Raw genomic sequence first — 6,419 nt, 5'->3', positions numbered from 1 at the left:
ATATGTTTATGCTCTTTCCAGAAGTCATCCAAACAGCCTCTCTGGTTGTAAGTATCACCATCCAGGTGGTGGTTCTGGAGAGACCAAGCACCATAGAGCACCTTTGTGGTACTAGTGCTTGTTACCAGTGTAGCTGAAGTTTTCCTGTGTTCCACCTGGCCCATGCTCAGGACAAACCTCTCTCAACTGCCAGTCCTGCCGCCACTTGGACCCAAGTAAACACACAGAGGCTTATATTAATTAAAACTCCTCGGCCATTAGCTCAGGCTTACCACTGACTAGCTCTAACATTTAAACTAATCAATAATTCTTATTTATGTTTAGCCACATGGCTTGGTGCCGTTTCTCAGTTCTGTCTTCACATCTTGCTTCCTCTGTGTCTGGCTGGAGACTCCTGACTCAGCCTTCCTCTTCCCAGAACTCTCCTCTCTGCTCTTCCCGCCTATACTATACTTCCTGCCTAGCTACTGGCCAATCACCATTTTATTTATTAACCAATCATAGCAACACATTCACAGTGTACAGAGCACTATCCACAGCAAACCAGAGCTCTTCCTTCATTTGCTTATTTAGATTCTTTAGGTGCAATGTAAGTTCTTAGGAAACTACAGTGTCAAGAGTCAAGAATGCAGAAGTGAGCAATTGCATTTTCAATGTGTTTACATGGCTATTCGAGGATTTGGATGCTGGTCACTTCACACAGTCACACTGCCCTTCTGTTGATACTGTCTCATCCATGTGAATTGATACCCCACCTATACCGACCATGTCATATCTCCAATGAGTCAACACTGATTTCCAGGATTTTCCAAAGGTGATATTTTGAATCAGATGAGTGTACTCCCAAATCAGTAATGAGATGGAATGTTAAACATAAAACAGTTGTTAGTTCCTTATTATTTAAATGAATTCAGCAGAACTAAACATTCTTGTTTTGATTGCATTCAAGTGGTAGCCATATTGCGCAAGCTAGGCGTTCGGTGCTCCGTTACCTCTACAATCAATGAAATGTCTGAAACAACGCTGCAAAAGTCCTGTGACACTAATGACGGTACAGTGGAAATTCAGTAATTAATTATAGTTATTATCAGTAGTTGTAGACTGTATAGTATCCCCACTATAAAGAGAATGAAGAATCATTGTAGTAGTTTTAAAGTGGAAATTAATTTCTCTAGTCCACCTGTAGAACTACCACCACAGAGCATAAAACCACATTGAAATGCCTATTTTGGTTCTGGTGGCATGATATGAACCAAAGGAAAGCAGGGCTGGTTCTTGTGTGAGGCAGTGTGGCTTCACCTATGGCAGACACTGTGTGTGATCCACTCTCTCCCCTGGCTTTCTTTCAGTCATGGCTAATGATGATGATCACAATGCTGAGAATGACTTGTGTAGTCAGACCCACCTGAAAAACAAAGACTCTTACCTGTAGGTCATGGACTCTGGGTCAGATGCAGTGTGAGGCCTTCTAAACAGACAGAAACCATGAGGAGACTCTCATGGAATCATTCATTGGTTTTGTTTGGTTTTTTTTCCACCTTGATATGACCTAAGAAGATTCACTGAAGGAAGGAAGTGTCCATGTGACTTATTGAAGGGGGATCGTTCTGTAACATTTGAGAGTACCTGGCAGCTGGCAGGGAAGCCTAGGTGGCCTCATTTGCAGGAGACCACTTTGGTATGTTGCATCCATACCAAGGAAACAGAATAAGCAGAGGTGGAACTGGACTCCAACACCTGGAGGTTGGCCCTAAATGACTCACTAACTCAGGATAGGCTCCACACCCCAAAGCTCCCAAACACTCCACATGCAGCACCACCTGCATACAATTCAATCCAGAACACACATAGCCATGTACATTGACCATGTCCTGCCACTTAATATGAGTCTACTTAGGAAACTGAGAGGCTACAAGAACCCACTCTATTTTATTGCCCCTTTGTCATCCTTTTCCACAAAGGAAGACAGTAAATTCCAAGTACAAAAAAATGACTGTATTGTGTGGTCCAAAAATGAATGTAGTTTGTTTTCATCTGTGTTAGCAAAGCCAAGCCAATGTTCCTGCCTCCTTCTCTTCCCAATGCTTTCATTTATAATTATTTCCTTTATGCCATCACTTATGGAAAATATGCATATGAAAATGGGGACTGATTGTTGACAAGGTCAATCAGATGAACACATGTCATACAAACAAAAATCTTTGAAATCTTAAAAATTATTGTCTAGGGGCATGTGAATAAATAGAATGGAAGGACTTACTTGTTGTATAAAGATCAGCCTGTCTCTGAACAGTAAGTTTTCCCATGTCCCTTTCTATATCTTTTTGAGGGCCAAGGAGGTAACTTGTTTGATGAAGTGTTTACTTTGTAAGTCTGAGGCTTCCATCAATTGGCCCACATCTAAAGGGAATCACCTTCATATGTATGAGGCCTTAATGATGTAATATGATGGCCTTTATCTTACAACACTTGAAATCTTAATATATAATGTTAATCCATCCTCTGTTCTGGGGTTCATTTCATTCAAGCAGGATCTATGGATCCCAGGCAACTGGAACACTCTGGGGAACAATGCTAGACTTATTTTAAGAACAGGCACTATTGCCAGTAGTGGAGTTATTTGTAAATCTTTCTCTAAGTCTTCCAAACCTGAGTCTGTGTGAAAGTAAAATTAGTATCTTCAGGATCATCATAGTCAGACAGACATTCAGACAGAATGAATATACATCTACAGATAGTTTGTGGAGACTGCAAATTCAAAAATTATACTTTGGTAGAAAGGGTAGAATTTCACCACCCCCCCCCCCCCAAAAAAAAAGGCGTTGTGGCTATCCCTGTTTATATTCATCTTGATAGGGTGGGTTTTTCAGGTGATCAGGTGCCTGCCTGGCTAATATAACAATTTTGCCATGCATTGGCACATCAACACACTGGGCTAGAGTTGGATGTTAGGGAGTGAAGAAAGGACAGACACACAGACACATGTACAGAAAGACGGGGTCAGAGTGTAGGGTTGAGGTGTAAACTCTGATGCAGGGCATCTACTAACTCTAGCAACCTGAAATTTTGGTGTGTGTGTGTGTTAGGTACATCACAGGGGGAGTGACTGGCTGCTTGCTGGCAGGAAGTCTCCACAGGCAAGCAGTGTCAGGCCTAACCTTCCAGACCAGGAAGATGCAGCTGCTGGTTTTTGTACACACTGATCAGGCACCAGTAAACACTTGCACTTGAACAAGAAGAAGGCTTTGCCGACTTCCAGCCTGGCCCACCTGGGAGAAAGGCTTTGCCCATTTCCCCTGGGCTGTGCCCTTGTCAATAATACACACTTGCTCAGGACTTCACTCCCTCAGGGCTTCTTCTGCTCCTACAAACAAGCCAGTGGCTCAAGGGGGAAGCCCTCGTCTTTGTGAGGCATTACTTGTAACACTGATCTTAAAAGGTCTTATAATAAAACATCCAGAGTCAGATAGTGGAGTGAAAGCTGAAAGATCAGAGAAGCAGAACAGCCAGCCCTTGGCTTACCTCTATGAAATCCTCAGCCTCAAGAGAGCAAGTTCCTGTTTCCTCACACCTTATGTACCTTTCTATGTCCTGCCATATTGCTTCCTGGGATTAAAGGCGTGTGTCACCACTGCCTGATTCTGTTTCTCTCATGTGTAGTCCAGCGTGACCTTGAACTCACAGAGATCCAGACAGATCTCTGCCTTCTGAGTGATAGGATTAAGGGGGTGTGCCACCACAGCCTGATAGCTATGTCTAATTTAGTGGCTGCCTCTGTCCGCTGATCCCCAGGTAAACTTTATTAGGGTTCACAGTATTTCACCACACTAATAATGTAAGATGGTGCGTTTTCTAGACCTAACAGTATAAGACTTTGTCATAGACAGTGCTATTCCTCCCAGAATTCTCAGCTCATGTCATTCAGAGAGTCTCTATTCACCATGGTTGTGCAATTGGAACGTTGTAGAGACCATTACTGACCTTCCTTAGGAGTGGACACTGACTATGCGCTTAGGCAAACATAGGAATTATTTTAAAACTTTTGATTCTGTCTGTTCAACCCAGCCCTGTGTGAGAGGACACTGCTGTCATGTTACGAAGGATATATGCAAGAACAATCGCTTTAGAGACAGAGATGTAGGCCTTCTGTGGGACCGTGTAAGGTCTTTGGCAGAGCATCCTGCCAATAACTAACTTTCCTCAGCACTTCTGTCCTGTGTCTTGTGTTCATTAAGTCACTCAGGAACAGCACAGATGTGTGTCCATTTTCAATTAAGATCTGCATTTCCTGTGCAGATTCAAAGAGACACAATGATGAGTAAATGAAAACAGCCAGTGCTGTTCTGTGAAAGGGAGAATGAGGGACTCCAACGTGTGGGTCCAGATTTGGAGGCTCCCCTCTGCTGTCATTAGCCAGATAAGAGGTTCTGTAGTCTGTGTAAATTTCTGGATTTCCAAAGCCTTTGTGAATGCATATGATAAGGTAGAGTTTCAGGTAATATGTTAAAGCATAGCCCAGGATGGGCATTGCTGCAGGAATCCTTTTCTCATCACTGTGGTGATGTCAAAAGCACATAGAAAGAACCAATGCTGATACAGAGTGTTGAGGCTCACAATTTGGGAAAAGGGAAAACCACACCCTATAACTACCATATCTCCCCTCACCCTATGGTAAGGCCATTTAGAGCTCTTATCTACTAAGACCCCAGTCAACATTAAGTTATTTTATTTACTTATTGATTGATTGATTGATTGATTGTATGTATAGTATTCTGTGTGCAAGTATGCCTGCAGGCCTGAAGAGGCCACCAGATCTCATTATAGATGGCTGTGAGTCACCATGTGGTTGCTGGGAATTGATCTCAGAACCTCTGTAAGAGCAGCTTGTGCTCTTAACCTCTGAGCCTTCTCTCCAGCCCCCAACACTAAGTTACTAATCTGGTTTCATTCAATCTATTGGCCATAAATATTTCAGGGAATCTAGACTGTGTCTCCACAAAATACTTGCCCTTACTGATGGTCGGTCTCCATGTTGGCTGGTAAGGGAGAACATGGGGAACATGTGTACTCAGTGGATCCACACAGCCAGCATTGACAAGTCATCATTTCTAAGATGCCTTTTGTTCCCCGAGGCATATCTATGTGATTAGGCATTAGGTAAAGGGGGGCTTTGGTTAAGGGAATGTGGGACTATCTTGCTCTTGGGTACAGTATGAACAGAAAATTTTGTAGAGCAGAAACTGGACTCTGAGAAAGGAGCAAGCAAGGTTAAGTACATACTTTGAGCTAGAAAAGCCATTGCCCTCGTCTTAGGCATGTTTAGTCCAGGCAATACAGATAGCACTGAGGGCAGTAGTTATGAAGAAAGTGGTATGTACAGATGCAGTCCATTAACTTGGCAAAGCATCTAGATTTGTCCCAGCCTGTCAGTCAAGATTGAGGGCTTTTGCGGGGTTTGTTGACTGAAGGGAATCTTTTCTCTCAGTCATCATGTGACAAGGGTTTCAGAGTGACTTGGAGTCAGACTCCTGGTGAGGGCCTTCTCCTAGTGTGGTTGTCTGATCATTATAAATTTGCACTGAGAGAACCCTGACATTGTAGTGATAAATTACTAGTCATTTGAACTAACCTGGTTCCTCATATTGGTTCTTCTAAAGGAAATGGTCTTTTTATTTATTTATTTATTTAATTATTTATTTATTTATTTTTTCATGAGTCGGGGTTGGAAAAGTAGAATAGTGATCCTTGTTTCAGTTTCTTTGTTCTGTCAGATAATTCAGTCTGTAATCTTTTTTTTTTTTTTTTTAGTTTTTCGAGACAGGGTTTCTTTGCATAGCTTTGTGCCTTTCCTGGAGCTCACTTAGTAGCCCACGCTGTCCTCGAACTCACAGAGATCTGCCTGGCTCTGCCTCCCTAGTGCTGGGATTAAAGGCTTGTGCCACCACCGCCAGGCTAGGTCTGTAATCTTAAAGTGATTATTACAGTGTCCTCAGACAATAACAAGAAGTAGAGATGGTCCCTTACCAGTGCCTGAGCTTGTTGGTGGTCTTATATATTTTACACGAATTGTAAAACATCATGTTATGTGAGGAATGAAAAGTAGTGAAGCAAATAAAAAGGAAATTTAATATTTCAAAAGAAAGAAAGAAAGAGAAAGAGAAAGAGAGAAAGAAAAAAAGAAAAGAAGCAACCATTTCCCCTGACCTGGCAGTGTACATACACTATCTCTGAATCTGACTGTGGCCTCTTGCTGATTGTTCTGGCCTTTGGCAAACGCCACAGAGCTAGCTCCCTTTTTGGTGCTAGTGATTTTCTTTGGGGCTTGACATTCATTTACTTTTTTAGATTCCTTAGGCTTAATGGGAGTCCTTAGGAAGTTGTACTGTCAGTTTCAAGAACAGAGTAGTGAGGAACTGCAC

General features: G+C 42.4%; 1 protein-coding gene across 1 annotated transcript in view; it reads left to right on the top strand.

Annotated features, from left to right (window-relative positions):
* The window catches only part of LOC114689238, a 35,018-nt gene that overhangs the window by 4,555 nt on the left and 24,044 nt on the right, over positions 1–6,419 (top strand). The gene's annotated exons all lie outside the window — the stretch shown is intronic.

This window comes from Peromyscus leucopus, chromosome 7 (genome assembly GCF_004664715.2).
Source record: "Peromyscus leucopus breed LL Stock chromosome 7, UCI_PerLeu_2.1, whole genome shotgun sequence".
Taxonomy (NCBI): Eukaryota; Metazoa; Chordata; class Mammalia; order Rodentia; family Cricetidae; genus Peromyscus; species Peromyscus leucopus.
Note: the sequence above shows the minus strand (reverse complement) of the source record. Positions and strands in the feature narration are given on the sequence as shown.